The 16,118-nt window shown below is 39.9% G+C and overlaps 1 protein-coding gene across 1 annotated transcript in view; it reads left to right on the forward strand.

Annotated features, from left to right (window-relative positions):
* LOC131431676 (aldehyde dehydrogenase, mitochondrial) overlaps nucleotides 1–16,118 on the forward strand; it is a 175,746-nt gene that overhangs the window by 57,128 nt on the left and 102,500 nt on the right. The gene's annotated exons all lie outside the window — the stretch shown is intronic.

Genomic DNA, 16,118 nt, shown 5'->3' on the forward strand with positions numbered 1-16,118 from the left:
GTATTCCATGATATCGTTTATTTTTCCAAAAATGTACACTATGAGTTGATCAGTTTCTAACTCGTTCAGATCTGCTTGCCTTCTTCTGGCTGTTTATTACTCAGTTCGATTAGAGGTTTCATCCAAGTTTTTAATTTAAGCTGTCTGATAAGATCTACTCTCACTCTTTCGAGTACTGTTTCCACTACGAGCGCGTTGTATATTTGTTCCTCATTACTTCCCGAAAGCTCTTCCCAGCCATTCATATTTTTCTGAGATTGTTTGAACTTCTTTTTGTTGTAATTTCCTCTTTGGTCCTCCTCTCCTGTCTGTCTTTCTTGTTCTGAATCTATATTTGCTAGATCCGGGAATTCGTCATCCGATTCCACATCCAGCAACGCATATCGATTCGATTTGGGAAAAAGGCGGGTGGGTAATGTCAGACATAACTGGATGTCGTGAATACGAAAAAACTGGCACGCGCCCATCACTTTTCCGAATATCAGTTAGTTGATTGATTATATGAATTGTGCAAGCTTTCCCCTTTTTCACTAATAGAGTTTGAAGCGATGCACCTACATTAAAGTACAGATTAATTACATTAAACAGATACTATTCTACAGCTATATATTCCAAACTTGAAACAATTCCTTTGTAATTTGCTAATATAGGAGGCTAGGTACGACAAATTTGTAGTTTATTATTATTGAAGCTATGAAGTTTGAAGATATTTGATTCTTCTCGAAATTTCAGGACGAAACAATTGCAATGGCCTGGTCTGAAATGTATCGACGATCTTCGGTATGCAAGTCATTTTAATAATAATAATGATAGTAATAATAATGATAATAATAATAATAATAATAATGGTATTTGGCAATATGTTGCGGCTTTCTGTAATTGCTATGAGCCTGTCTTCTACTGCCGCATTAATCAGCTTCAGATTAACATTCATTAGCGCAATTGGCCTTCTCGAGTTTGGAAGGGATGGATCTGCTCCGGGTTTGGTAATTGGTTTTATTTCCATGATTCTCCATCTTGGCAGTATTTTCTCTGACATGAAAACGTCTGATAGCATCTCAGCTATCTTCAACTGAAGGTTTGTATTCAGTCCTTTGAGAATGTAGTATGACATTCCGTCCTCCCCCGCAGCCGAGTGTTGTTTTTTCTTTTTCAGATTTTCATGCAGGATAGTAAATACACTTCCATATGATATCTGTGTCATCTCATCAATCTCACGGAGCTTCACTTTACGATCTTTCATTATAATTTTTGTCACTTCACTCACATTTTCCGGTGTAACGGCTTCCACAGGTCTACCCGAGCGTTCCGTGTCATTTGTGTCGGTACGACCACGTTTAAACTCGGCGAACCACCGACAAATCGTTGCTTTTGATGGACAAGAGTCCGGATAACATTTTTCAATCCATTGTTTCGCTTGCACGGTGTTTTTACCCATTAAAAACAATGTTTTATCAAAACACGAAACTCGGTTTTGTCGTGAATACGACTTACTTTATTATGGGATGCCTTTTCAAAATTAGCCATATGGAAGAATGGGCAGAACTTAATCGTGAATATCTCGATTTGCATTAATGGCAGCAACATAATTCTTTCACTATTTCATCAAAAATATGATCAGGAATTTATGATAATATTTTGAACAGTGTGAGATAACTACAAAAAACTCAAAAATTAAATTTTCTCAAAATCTGAAAATAACGCGGAAAACTCTTTATTTTCGTTTGGGTTTTTCGCGCAAGGACGACGATTTTGAGGTAGTCAGGCACATATCTTCAACTGACTGCGTATAAAAGGGGAACCGTGGTCGAAAGTCGATCATTTCTTCTTGTGAGTTTGATGCAAGCGGACGTCGTGGGAATGATTAATTCAACCAGCAGCTTCGGAGAGTGCACCTTCTGCGTGGTTAAAACCTCAAACGCTCAGTTCGCAACTCTCATTTGGACTTCAGTCGTCCGGTGGAACAGATGGCAATGAAAGAAGGCCTTTTGCATGGTATAAAGCCTCAAACACTTAGGTCGTGCTTTCATTTGGACTTCAATCGTCAGGTGGAGCAGTCATCAATGCTTTCATTTACACTTCGGTTGTCAGGTGGAGCAGTCGCTAGTAATAAGAGCAGACCTTTAGCGTTGTACAAAACCTCAAATGTTTCGGTCGCAGAGCAAGTTTTTCTTTCGAAGAAGATCGATTACATCATCCTGTTGGTGGTCGTTTGCATTGGAGCAAAATATAACGGAAAAGGGACAACAATGTTGAATATTAGGCAAAATCAGCCCTTTTAATGGCTCTAAATGTTACCTAAAGAACTATAAATATTGCTTCTTTGTAAATCGAAAATTAAAATTATCAGTGTAGTGTAAATCTAAGATAATTTGATCAGTTTTTTGCAATTTTCACAGTTCGAAATTCGCAACAGTGTTTAAAATCGTTTATATCCAATCAGTGTTTAATATCTTAGAAAATTCTACAATTTGGCTCTTCTGGGATGCCAGAAATTAATCCCGTACATCATTTTGATAGTATCTTTTACTAAAGTATTGAAATCCGAAATTAAATAATCGACATCAAAATTCTCTAAGGTGGCACCTTAGAACCATAATTTTATACCCAAAGAATTATGCGAAATTTTACTTCACTATACTGTATACGGCCCATTTTTCAACCAGTTGTAGTTTGTAGTAAACTTTCTGCAGATTTGCCATATAAAATATAGCACCGGCTCAGAAGCCATTCATTTCGAATTTGGCTGTCCTTGTCATCGTGTTCATTATGGTGCGATCGAGGAATCTCCAAGCGAAATACTAAGCTTTTTACCGCAAGCGGAAGAAGCAGGACACTCCAACAGAACACATATCAGTTTCGCATTCACGGACAACAGGTCATCCTGGAAATAGAAGACGGAAGTCAGCGGTATCCATCGGAAGTCAATGGTATCCATCGGGATTTGAACTCAACTCATCACTCTCCATCACGAACGCCTTCATAAAATGTTCTTTTCAGAACCACCATTATTTTATGATAAGGAACTATACTGGTGATTTCGTAATATTTGTGTGTCAGAATGTTTAATGTAACTAATCTGTACTGTAGTTTAGGTGTATCGTTTCGAATTCTAGTAGTGTAAAAGGGCAAAACTTGCACAATTCACACTGTCGATCAACTAATTTATATTCGGCAGTATAAACTAAAGGTGTCAGTTTTATTCGGTTTCACGACATCCAGTTATGTCTCTGACATTACACACTTGTACTTTTTTCCATTTTTTGAACAAACTACAAAACGACTTTACTCCAACCTCGATAACTCAGCTGTTTCTGTTCGGATCGACTTAAAATTTTGACCCGTTTCAAGCAAAGGTTAGTACTCTAGAAAGACGTGGTTACTGGTTTACTACGAGTGCCATCTCTGCTTTAGTCTCGGGACTTATTGATCCATGTGTTAGCACTCCTTCAAAGCTCCGTTTTCGTCTTAGCTCTTGGACATCTTATTTTTAGTGACTTCATTTTGAAATAGTGCTCCATGAATTTTATCTCCTCTTCTTGGTTTAAGTTTGTTGTCTTTTTGCTTTCCCCTGTTAACGCCGTGTCAATACCTTTCTCTATGTTGCTATGAAATAATTTTTCTCTGGGGCATTCCGGGAATTTCGGGCTCCAACTGTTGTGATGCGCATTGATATCTGCCCCTAGTATATCTCTCCCTCCAGTTGTTCTAACCAAAGGAACAGTTTTATCAGATCTGCTGTTGCCTGATTGCTGGGGTTCACTGGGAAGTAAATTGAAATCATGCTGATTTGTTCACCTCCATTGTTGATTTTAATTCCTACTGCTTCAATTACCGAGAAATCTGGTATTTTTAGTTTTTTTGTACTCCGTGTTTTTTTCTGCCACGATACCTACTGCCTACTTCACCATATCCGTTTGGTCTTCTTTTGGACATTAGGTTGTAGTTTTTTAAGCAAAAGTGCTCATCTTCTTTGAGCCAAATTTCTTGCAGTAGTGCAAAGCTAATTTTTTCTGTTGTTAGAAACGTGTACAATTATTTTCCGTGGGTCTAATACTTTGAGTGTTATGTTGTAATATTTTAATTTTGATTTCCATTTCTCTTGTTTTCTTCTATTCTTGGGGCCCCTTGCTGGTGCTGTGGGTTGTATTCCATGATATCGTTTATTTTTCCAAAAATGTACACTATGAGTTGATCAGTTTCTAACTCGTTCAGATCTGCTTGCCTTCTTCTGGCTGTTTATTACTCAGTTCGATTAGAGGTTTCATCCAAGTTTTTAATTTAAGCTGTCTGATAAGATCTACTCTCACTCTTTCGAGTACTGTTTCCACTACGAGCGCGTTGTATATTTGTTCCTCATTACTTCCCGAAAGCTCTTCCCAGCCATTCATATTTTTCTGAGATTGTTTGAACTTCTTTTTGTTGTAATTTCCTCTTTGGTCCTCCTCTCCTGTCTGTCTTTCTTGTTCTGAATCTATATTTGCTAGATCCGGGAATTCGTCATCCGATTCCACATCCAGCAACGCATATCGATTCGATTTGGGAAAAAGGCGGGTGGGTAATGTCAGACATAACTGGATGTCGTGAATACGAAAAAACTGGCACGCGCCCATCACTTTTCCGAATATCAGTTAGTTGATTGATTATATGAATTGTGCAAGCTTTCCCCTTTTTCACTAATAGAGTTTGAAGCGATGCACCTACATTAAAGTACAGATTAATTACATTAAACAGATACTATTCTACAGCTATATATTCCAAACTTGAAACAATTCCTTTTTAATTTGCTAATATAGGAGGCTAGGTACGACAAATTTGTAGTTTATTATTATTGAAGCTATGAAGTTTGAAGATATTTGATTCTTCTCGAAATTTCAGGACGAAACAATTGCAATGGCCTGGTCTGAAATGTATCGACGATCTTCGGTATGCAAGTCATTTTAATAATAATAATGATAGTAATAATAATGATAATAATAATAATAATAATAATGATACATATTAATCTGTACATATATTTATGTATAAATAAAACACAGATTAACCTGTATATATGGCAACCCTGTATCGCATGGCATATTTTCACACGACCCCATACTAGTATAAAGATGTGTTCAACATCATCACATTCGCTTTCGCATTGCCGTTCGTAATTGAATGTGTTAGTGACGGTACAAATCTGCCTTTTTTCTGGTTTTCGGTGCCATCTAACAGCTGACGGCGTCTCGTACGTTCAGAGTATCATAGTAGCTGCTTTAACTTAAATGACGCTATTTCTCACATCACATTTCATTTTATACCTCTACTGGTAACGGTGTAGGGACCTCCCCTTCGAGGAATGGAAAACAGTGAGACCATATAAAAGAGAGAGTTAGTATAGCAGCAGCCAGTAATACTAAATTGGCTGTCGAGCTGTTAACAGCATTTGTGGAATTTTTACGCAGAAACACGCGCACAGGAGGAAGAGTTGAGGGCAAGGCAAAGTCCCGCTCGAACCGTGCTGGTCTGCAGTTCCCAGTTGGCAAAATCCATCGTCTGCTCCGAAAGGGAAACTACGCAGAGCGTGTCGGTGCCGGTGCATCGGTCTATCTGGTGGCTGTGATGGAGTACTTGGCTGCCGAAGTGTTGGAATTGGCCGGTAAAGCTGCCCGTGACAACAAGAAAACGAAAATCATCCCTCGCCATCTGCAGCTGGCCATCCGTAACGATGAGGAGTTGAAAACCCCGTCCTTTTCAGGACGACCACACCACTGTGATAAAGAAATATTTAGGATTGCTTTAAGTTTAGCTAGTTCTGATACGCCTAGAAAGTAGAATGCGCAAATCAAGTGGAAACTTTTGTTCATCTCTTTCATTTGTTCAACTCTGTTTCGCACGGCATATTTGTATACTAGTATAAAGATGTGTTCAAAATCATCACTTTCGCTTTCGCATTGCCGTTCGTAATTGAATGTGTTAGTGACGGTGCAAATTAATTTAGCTTCCATCTTGATGAATTTTTTGGTAGGAAATATTGAGATCTGATATGGTTCTCGTGTGTCTTGTTTCAGCAATGGGCCTTGCTGGACTTTTTGGCTACCTTTCTACCGATTTTCGGTGTCATTGTGTCTCGTGCATTCAAATCGGGAAACAGTGAGACGACAGGTCCTCGATGTTGCTCTCGTGTGTCTTGTTTCGGGAACAGTTGCTCAGCAAATGGTAGGAAAAATGAACCACTCAACTTTTATATGGATGCTCTTGTATAGATGCAGACATCTCGCGTTCTGATTGGCTGGTGCTTTCATGGGTTAAATCAAACAGGTTTTTTGAATAGTGTACTATTGAAAAACTTCAATGTTGTTGCAATACACGTTCAAGTTAAAAAATTTCGATTCTATTGGTAGTTAGATTATATGAATCCTTCTACAGATCACTGAGCTATGAGCTTTCAAAATACGAGAAAGGCAAACGCGCCTTATGAAATATCTTTGATACTCGTTTATACCAAACATTTCAAAAAAGTTTAATTTTAAACTATTTGAGAATATGTCACAGAACTGAAAATTTTATTATAAAATTGTGATCATATTTCCGATGACGTGTAGCAAGAATTATGTTGATTCATTAGATATAACATGAGATATTCACGATCAAAAACTTATCACTCTCTCAGAGGGTAAATTTTGAAAAGGCGCCCCATAGTAAAGTAAGTCGTATTCACGACAAAAACTTTTCAGCTTTTGTGTAGTTCACCTTTTTCGCCCGCACTGCACTGAGAATGTTTTCTCTTCGGTTTCGCTCTTTGCATGATTTGTCATTTGCTAAGTGCTTACCTCCGTAATGTATGCATTTATTTATGTTCACGCACTGGGTTCCTTGTGCGTGCTCTTTCGCGCATTTTTCGCATTTGTTCTTTGCTCTTCAGGTTTTATGTGAGTGTCCAAATCTCCAGCATTGTTGACACTGTTTTATCGGGTAAACATAAATTTCCGCTCTTAACGGACAGTCGTAAATTCGGAGTGAATCCGGCACTTTTCTACCTGATACTTTTACTTTGATGTTGTTCGTGGGAACCAACTGATCCCATTTTTCCGATCGTGCTCGCCGTTTTATTCTCTCCACTTTTGTCGTGAATACGACTTACTTTACTATGGGGTGCCTTTTCAAAATTTACACTCTGAGAGAGTGATAAGTTTTTGATCGTGAATATCTCTTGTTGTATCTAACGAATCAACATAATTTTTGCTACATGCCATCGGAAATATGATCACAATTTTATGATAAAATTTTCAGTTTTGTGACATAGTCTCAAATAATTCAAAATTAAACTTTTCTGAAGTGTTTGGTATAAACGAGTATCAAAGAGGATAATTCATAAGGCGCGTTTGCCTTTCTCGTATTTTTAAAGCTCATAGCTCAGTGATCTGTGAAAGGATTTATATAATCTAACTACCAATAGAATCGAAATTTTTCAATTTAAACGTGTATAGCAAAAGCATTGAAGTATTTCAATAGTACACTATTGAAAAACCTGTCTCATTTGATCCATGTCAAAACCAGCCAATCAGAACGCGTTCTAAGGAAGAGAACAAAATATCTGCTGCTGTACAACAAATCGTCCGGGAAAAATGTTCTATTTTTATAGCCGTTAGGACCGCCCATTAGTGAAAAAGCTACAAACGAAATCACATAAAAGGAAATCTCTTAACAAAAATTCAATCAGTTTGGATTCTATCGCCACTGCGAGCAGATGTGTTTTGTGTCGTCTGCACAGCTAGTTTCGCTTTCGACAAGAGCGATTACGTCACAGCTGCCAGTCATTAGCATTGGGAAAAAACAACGGTGGAGAGCATTGCATGAAATCAGCCGTTCTAATGGCTCTAAAAGTTTTCTAAAGAACTATTAGGATTTGTTGTTCGCAAATCGTAGGGAAATATCCTCAGTTTACGGCAAATCAAGAACAGTTTGCTTAAATTTGTGCACTTTTCGCTGTGTGAAATTCACAGTAATCGAGATCAAGTGAAGCCTTTTTTCGCGAAAAATGTTCCAGAGTTTAATGTCGTAGAGAATTACGCAATTTGACTCTTCTGAATGCTGGAAACGAATCCCTACAGCATATTGATAGTTTCTTTCCATAAATTATGCAAATCCGAAATGATATAACCGACATTAAAATTCTGTATGCGGCTATTTTTATAGCCGTTAGGACCGCCCATTAGTGAAAAGGCTACAAACGAAAACAGGTAGAAACAAGCCTCTCAACAAAACTTGAATTAGTTTGGATTGTATCGCCACTGCGAGCAGATGTGTTTTGTGTCGTCTGCACAATTAGTTTCGCTTTCGACAAGAGCGATTACGTCACAGCTGCCAGTCATTAGCATTGGGAAAAAACAACGGTGGAGAGCATTGCATGAAATCAGCCGTTCTAATGGCTCTAAAAGTTTTCTAAAGAACTATTAGGATTTGTTGTTCGCAAATCGTAGGGAAATATCCTCAGTTTACTGCAAATCTAGAACTGTTTGGTTAGATTTGTGCACATTTCGCTGTGTGAAACTCACAGTAAACGAGATCAAGTGAAGCCTTCTTTGTTTTTGCGAAAAATGTTCCAGAGTTTAATGTCGTAGATAATTACGCAATTTGACCTTTCTGAATGCTAGAAACGAGTCCCTTCGGCATATTGATAGTTTGTTTCAATAAATTATGCAAATCTGAAATAAAATAATCAACATTAAAATTCTGAATGCGGCTATTTTTATAGCCGTTAGGACCGCCCATTAGTGAAAAAGCTACAAACGAAATCAGGTAGGAACAAGCCTCTCAACAAAAAGTGAAGCCTTCTTTGTTTTTGCGAAAAATGTGCAAAGGGGAATGCTTGCATAATTCATACAATTGATCAACTAATTGATATTCGGAAGTGTTAAGGAACATGTCAGTTGTTTTCGTATTCACGACATCCAGTTATGTCTCTGACATTACCCACCCGTCTTTTTTTATTATATTTACCTCAGCCGTTAGATTCTCTTGGATTTCTTTTTCTTCGTACTCTTTAGGGACTCCTTTAATAAAGCAGACCGCCTCCTTCAGTGGAATAGGTTGTATTATCCAAACCGATTTTTGATGTGGAACACATCTTTATTAGGGGTACAAATCAGAAACTCAAGAAAAACTACACGTAGAAATGTGGTCAGGTTTTAAACACTTACAGCTCAGTCTGTTTTGTATCAATTATTAATATTATTTCATCATTTGATAGGAAATATTTCTACGTATTGATTTGAATGTTCATAGCCATGTATTTTGAATTGTATATCATTGAAATGTTGATTAATAGCTAGCAGTGTCCTATTTTGTCTGAAAAAAATCTCCAGCATACCGGATTTCCCTGCCATAGTCGACGGTTTTGAAGGAGTAAGCGATGTATCAAAGAGAGAGCATCGCTCTGATTGGTCAATCGATGCAAAAGCGAAGCTGTTGGAAGCACGCGAATTTATAAATAGAAGCGAAATTAAAGCTAACGTTTCAGTCCTATTTTTAGCATGCTAGAGGTACGTTGTTGCTAGTCAGCAAGACAAAAACGTGCTATAAAACGATTTGAAGCTTCAAGGGCTGCTGCCAGTTGTTAGCGTAAAACCGTGTGGCTCGCTGTGCGCGTATTACATTTCTCTTCATGCTCTCTCGTAAATGTGTAAAATGACTCTCGATGTGGCCGGGTGGCCAAGAAAGTTTTGATATTTTCGGTTACAAGTTTGACTACATCACATAAAATCCAATAAAGCTACCGCTTGTTTGGCAGCCTTGCTGAGCCGAGTTTATTTCTCTCTCATGTTTCGTTACGTTACCAGGCAGAAATGGTGCCGCCAGAGAAACGTACTTACCATTACAAAAATAACATTCACTTAATTTTTATCGCGACAACATATATGTTTTTATGCACTAATCGCATCTAAACTAAATTAGTTAGATATTGTCAGGATAGATTTTTGATCCATGCTTTTGAAGGCGAGATATTCAATAAACAAGTTGAATGTTGCCGTTTTCAGCTATGCAATTCTTCCTTCAGAAAAAAGAATTTCCCGACCACTGAAGTCAATGAATCATTCTGAAATTTTCACAGAATAATCTAAACTAATTTTCTAAGAGATTGTCAGTTGGGGTTTTTGATATTCGTCATCGTTTCTGAAGAAAATCAGATTTGAAGCGTGAAAATAGCCCTTTAAAACGCCCTAAAACACACTGGCCTCAGCCCTTAATTGGTATACTCTGATCTTGTGTCATGCAAGCTCGGAATTCCATGTTATGTCGTTTCCCCATGAGGAATTGACAACTACCTCTGGATAAATTTTGAGTGCTTAAGAATTATTTCTAATTTATATAAGATGAACTCGATTGATAATGAGAAATAGTTTATCGCTTCAACCGAAATCGCAGAATGGTAGAGAAACTTAACGCTAAAAAACTGCTCGCATAAAAAACTTGAACACAAGCTTGGCGAGGAGAAGCTTAATTATCGAGATCGCAAGTATGTACAAAGATAAAATTGCACATATTTGGGATAATGGTGTAATTTCGTCGGTCATAAAACAAATGCAAATCAAGACAAATGATGTTCGGTGTTGGTTCGAATTGATTGAACTTTTTGATTGTAGATCATTAGAAATTTTGGTTGCCTTGTTCCACATCAACGGCTCGAACAACCCCATGGGGCTGATCCTTGTAGTTTTTTCTAACTGTGGGTATACTTCCTTTTGTTCTAAGATGATCTTAAATCTTAGTCTTTCTAATTTGACGATTTCCGACTGATGTGTAAATCCCTCTTGTGCTTGTATTTTTCCTATCGCTACTGGATGGTTTGGGATTTCTTTTCTAGATCCACCGGTTCGATAAATGCTGTGTTCAAGAGTGTAATTTTACCTGGGGTGCTTTTTGCTGTCCGCTTGACTGTTTCCTGCCGCCTGGTTTTATTGGTTGCATCAAACTACCATTTCTTGTTATTCGTTTCATTTCCTATTATTTTTCCTCGGCATCAAAATTAGAAATTCATTTTTTTACTTATTCACTAATACGTGGGTAATTAACTCTACTGAGAGTTCACTTCACATATTTTCTATCCTCACAACTATTTTTTTATTATGATTTTTTGTTTTAACTTAGTTTACCAGCAAATTGCACTATTCATAAGTCAATACAACCATTTTTTTATCCATTTCAAAACAAAAATAAATTCCGAGCTTGGTCGCACTCGGGCATTTTCCATTCTAGATGTTTCTTTTACTTCGCCATCTTGTAGGACGCCATGCGTATGTTGAATAGTACAATATATATCGAACTCTGCTCGTTCTGGACTTTCATTGAAGCCTTTTATTTTATCGCCTCTCGGTACTTACCTTACCTAACAGCTATAGGCCAGGGGTGTCCTTTTGCTGTATCAAGCATACGTATCCACACAACTTGGTCCATGGCTGCTCGTCGCCAGCCACTCAAGGCACGGATGCTTTTGAGATCACCCTCCACTTGATCGATCGACCTTGCTCGCTGCGCTCCTCGTCTGCTTGTACCAGTCGGATTAGATTCAAAAACCATTTCCACTGCACTGTCGTCCGATATTCTTATGACATGCCCAGCCCATCGTAGACGTCCGATTTTAGCTGTCCATACGATAGGTGGTTCTCCTAGCAGCTGTTGCAATTCGTGATTCATACGCCGTCTCCACATTCCGTCTTCCATCTGCACTCCGCCATAGATGGTCCTCAGTACCTTTCTTTCGAAAACACTGAGGGCGCGTTGGTCCTCTGCCAACATAGTCCAGGTCTCGTGGCCATAGAGAACAACCGGTCTAATGAGCGTTTTGTAGATGGTCATTTTCGTGCGTTGGTGTACTTTTCTCGATCGAAGGGTTTTTCTGAGTCCAAAGTACGCACGTTTCCCTGCGGTCACCAGACGCACTTATCGGCGGTCACCAGTGAGCCCAAATACACGAACTCGTCAACCGCCTCGATATCGTCACCGTCTATCAATATTCGTGGTGGGAGGCTTAGTGTTTCTTCTCTAGAGCCTCTTGCTCTCATGTATTTCGTTTTTGACGCATTTATGGCCAGTCCGATACGCCTAGCTTCAGCTTTCAGTCCGATATAGGTTTCCGTCATCTTCTCAAGGTTACGTGTCACAATATCAATATCGTCAGCGATGCCAAAAAGTTGTACGGACTTTCGGAAGATCGTGCCACTCGTGTCGATCTTCGCTCTTCGAATCACACCTTCCAGGGCAATATTGAACAAGATACAGGAAAGTCCATCACTTTGACGTAGCCCTCTCCGAGATTCGAAGGGACTCGAGAGCGTCCCAGATACTCGGACGTAGCACATCACTCTATTCATCGTTGTTTTGACCAATCGCGTCAGTTTATCCGGGAAACCGTATTCGTGCATGATCTGCCATAGATGTTCTCGATCGATTGTGTCGTATGCCGCTTTGAAGTCAATGAATAGGTGATGCGTGGGTACGTTGTATTCACGACACTTCTGGAGTACTTGTCTTATCGCGAATATGTGATCCGTAGTGGCGCGGGCTCCAGTAAATCCCGCTTGGAACGGCCCTACGAATTCCTTAGCTATTGGTGATAGACGATAGCAAAGGATTTGGGAGAGTACCTTGTAGGCGGCGTTCAGCAATGTGTTTGCGCGGTAATTGCAACAATCTAGCTTATCGCCCTTTTTGTAGACGGGACATACCACTCCATCCATCCATTCCTGCGGTAGAATCTCCTCCTCCCAAATCATAGAAATCATACAGTGCAGCGCTCTAGCCAGTGCCTCTCCTCCATGTTTGAGCAGCTCGCCTGGCAACTGGTCATTGCCCGCGGCTTTGTTGTTCCTCAGCTTGCCGATCTCCTCACTTATCTCCGACAAATCAGGGGCTGGGAATTTGTCGTCAGCTGAGCGTGCACCCAGATTGATTCCTGTACCGTTCTCTGTATCTTGTGCTCCGCCATTCAGATGCTCGTCATAGTACTGCTTTCACCTGTCGATCACCTCACGCTCGTTCGTGAGAAGGTTACCACTGGTATCTGTACATTTCGGCATGTGGCGTGTAGCCTCGACGTGAGCGGTTCATCTTCTCATAGAACTTCAGTGTGTCATTTGCGCGGTACAGCTGTTCCATCGCTTCGCGATCTTGGTCTTCCTGGTGGCGCTTTTTCTTCTGGAAAACCGTGTTCTGTCTGTTCCGTGCCTGTCTGTATCGTTCCTCGTTCGCTCTAGTGCGGTGTTGCAGCATCCTCGCCCTTGCTGCATTCTTCTCTTCGACCAACTGCTGACATTCGCCGTCAAACCAGTCATTTCCTCGATTCGATAACCTTGTACCTAGAACGGTTGCAACAGTGCTACTCACGGCGGACCTTATGTTCCTTCAGACGTCTTCAAGAGTCGCCGCGCCAAGCTGCTCTTCCGTTGGTTGCACTCCAGTTGTTGCGCGTATTCCTCTGCAGTACGTATGCTACGTAGCTGCTCGAGATTAAGTCCCGGCGTTCCTGTGCACCGTCGATAGTTTTGAACGCATACAAACCGCGACAAGGTAGTGGTCAGAATCAGTATTGGTACTGCGGTAAGTGCGGACATTGATGACGTCGGTGAAGAATCGCCCGTCGATGAAAACGTGGTCGATTTGATTTTCCGTATGTTGATCAGGTGATCTCCAGGTGGCTTTGTGGATATCTTTGCGGGGAAAGAAGGTGCTTCGAACTACCATTCCTCGGAGCCTGCAAAGTTTACGCATCGTTGACCGTTGTCGTTTGTTACCGCGTGCAGGCTCTCCAGCCCGATCACGGGCCTGTACATTGCTTCCCGGCCTACCTGAGCATTCATGTCGCCGATGACGAGTTTTACATTCCGCCGTGGACAGCTGTCGTAGGTTCGTTCCACCTGCTCGTAGAATGCTTCTATCTCGTCATCGGGTCTCGTCTCATGTGGGAGGGTGCGCGTTGATGATGCTGTAATTGAAGAAACGGTCCTTAATCTTCAATACGCACATTCTATCACTGATTGGCTGCCACCCAATCACGCTCTGGTGCATCTTGCCCAATACTACAAATCCTGTTCCTAGAACGTTGGTTGGGCCACAGCTCTGGTAGACGATAGCCGCTCGATGCCCACTTTTCCACACCTGTCCCGTCCAACAAAGTTCCTGCAGTGCTACGCAGGGTTGAAAAAATCGAGCCTCTTTACTGAAAATCAGTTATAGTGAAATATCAGTCACATTAGCTGACCATGATATTCATGTCACTTATCACTTGAATGTCTTTCGGTGAAGTGATACGCAACTGATTATCAGATACGTAGTCCTGATATATCTATTTCGGTCAACCCGCGTTAGCTCTATGAGCGAGTACGTGTTTATCACCAACCACCAATCACCATTCGCCAGACTGCTTGGCATTGCAGCCACCAACCACCAAGCATGCCACGCACCGACTGCTGTACCATATGTGATAACGTTGTGCGTGCACTCACTCGCTCGGCTACTCATCCATCGAACTGTACTCTGCAGTGCATACATGGTATGCATGCTGTCGTTACCTATCGCACTTTTCGTGTTTTTCAATGGGTTACATAGCACCAACGTGTACCGTATGTACATATGTTTACATATTGGAATTGTTGAGTTAACAAAACAGCAAGCATGGGTAGTCTGAATAGATCGGAATATAGAGACTTCCTCTACCTCTCGCAACCCCCAGCCTGTAAACCCCGTTTGTAGGGGGTCTCAGGTATCGAGATTATATTTTGATGCTCAACAATGCCAGCAGCATTCCAGCATATTAGCGATGTACTTGCTGTATGACAATGCATACGGGCTCTGTATCAATAAAATGCCAACGTGAGATCACACTAGCAAGTCTTGTAGAGTTTTATGCCATATGATCAACGACCACCTATAGGATACACTGTCAGCTCGGTTTGGTTACGACCTTAGAGGCGTTCAGGCATAATCCAACGAACGTAGCGTTATACCACAGTCCGGTCGAACTAGTATTAAGCCATTGGTTCGTTCCTATGGTTCTTCTCGTCCCAAGTAACACCTGTAACTAATTCATAGAAAAAGAAAATAAAACATATGCTACATAATGGTCGCATGGAAGGCACAAAGAAACACGCCGGATCATGATAGTGACAACGAAGTCAAAATAATGTTACGGATTCACATCTCATCATAATATGCTACAATAAGTATCAACGTGACTTTTTGGTAACCTTATTCTTACAATATGGTCGCATGGCTGTTTTTGGTTGCCAACTAGTCACCACAACGAAATGTGACAATAAAAAAGTAACACATTGCTACACTGCACAAGTTAAGTAATGATCTCATATCGGTTACCGTATTCGCTGTGGTTCAAAGAAGAAAAAAAAACACTGTCGGTTGAAAGCTTTCATACATTTTTCCAGCCTGAAAGTATCAATGAGTAAAGAAAAATTACTCAATTTCAAAAGAAATTGTTATAGTTGAATCTGCGCTTATGCGAAGCGCTATTAGAATTCCACGAGCAATTTTCTGGTATTTGTGCGAATCAAACTTTATTTTGTTTTGAGAAGTATATTTCCTCTACAAAAGAGAATGTCTGTACTCTTTGTCACGGCAGTATATGATTAGGAAACTTAGGCAAATGGCTACCAGTGCCAGTGAATTAAATATTCATAAGTTTGCAAAAAAATCATTCATTTTATGGCACTTGGTCAACTGTTTGAACTTAGATATATAAAAATTAATATTAATTACCAAAAACATTCTATTTGAAAACATTTCAACTTTTCAGCTCGAAATTGCATACGACGGGAATAAAAGTTTGAATATTATTTTTTTGTCGATGTGTTCAAATCCAAAATATCGATGGCGCGCACGTTTTTACTAAGTACAATGATTAATTTCACCATAAATATGGAGTAGCACATAGTTTTTGGATTTTAAACAAGCTCGAATTCTATAATTCAGTTCAGATCATTGGATACAAATCTTTGTCAAAAAATGTTGCACCGTAAAACTTCAACAAATTGTAACCAGACACAAACGTAATTTTTTCCGTTTCATTGTGACTGATGTACGGGCTGGATCAAATCAAATATTCGTTAATGAGAACTTGTTTAGCA

This window comes from Malaya genurostris, chromosome 2, assembly GCF_030247185.1.
Source record: "Malaya genurostris strain Urasoe2022 chromosome 2, Malgen_1.1, whole genome shotgun sequence".
Taxonomy (NCBI): Eukaryota; Metazoa; Arthropoda; class Insecta; order Diptera; family Culicidae; genus Malaya; species Malaya genurostris.